Source organism: Eulemur rufifrons, chromosome 1 (genome assembly GCF_041146395.1).
Source record: "Eulemur rufifrons isolate Redbay chromosome 1, OSU_ERuf_1, whole genome shotgun sequence".
Lineage (NCBI taxonomy): Eukaryota > Metazoa > Chordata > Mammalia > Primates > Lemuridae > Eulemur > Eulemur rufifrons.
This window is the reverse complement of record NC_090983.1, coordinates 30,278,162-30,279,009: the sequence shown is the minus strand read 5'-3', so window position 1 is coordinate 30,279,009 and position 848 is coordinate 30,278,162. Positions and strand designations below refer to the sequence as shown.

Sequence of the window (848 nt, the reverse complement as noted above, 5' to 3'; positions counted from 1 at the left end):
TTTAATATGGAACGCTTCACGAATTTGCGTGTCATCCTTGTGCAGGGGCCATGCTAATCTTCTCTGTACTGTTCCAATTTTAGTATATGTGCTGCTGAAGTGAGCACCCACTGCCCCTTCTTAGGCGAGTTTCAAAACCCCACTGTGAGTTGTTGTGAAAGACACTTGGTCTTCCTTTTTAGTTTCTCCCTACTCTGCAATTTTATACTCTGCTGCCAGTCATCTTTGTCAATGTTATTACCAGGTCACCAGGTTCAAGCTCCTCAACCAGAAATTCCAAGTTGTCTGTCATGCAATAGCCACATACCTTTCCAACCTTATCTTCCTCCATCTGTACTTTATAGTTTATAAGCTATTCATTTACTTTATCTCCTTACTAGATTGTCAGCCTTTTGCATCAGGGAGGGAATCTTGTCAGTTTTTTCTATTCCTGAATTACTAATGTTTAATGATCACTATGCTGATGTCAAAATAGTCTTTTTAAATTTTTTTAAAGTACATTTTCGTTTAACCTCTGAGTCAGGCTTCTTAGTCCATCTGAGTTACTCTATGTGTTTGAAAGTAATTTAACTGCAGATCACGTATTAAGTTACTCTGTGAGATTTGTGGCAAGTCTCAAAATGATAAGCACTGACACAATGTATGGATGTCATATATATATATATATATATATATATATAAATACTGAGAACTTTAAATAAATGAATACCAGTTTTACCCTCATTCAGCACTATGCTTTTAGAAAGAGTGAGAATAAGCATTTACTGTTTGGTAAACAGGTTTTTCAGTTAAACGCTTTTATCTTTTTGTTTTTTACTATAGTGTTTTTACTCCTTACTTTTTCAGTA

At 35.0% G+C, this 848-nt stretch overlaps 1 non-coding gene across 1 annotated transcript; it reads right to left on the bottom strand.

The window, feature by feature from the left end:
• LOC138387741 (U6 spliceosomal RNA) lies at positions 1–107 on the bottom strand. The gene has a single exon (XR_011233959.1). It is a non-coding gene; the product is annotated as a U6 spliceosomal RNA (small nuclear RNA).
• Positions 108–848: the final 741 nt, after the last annotated feature.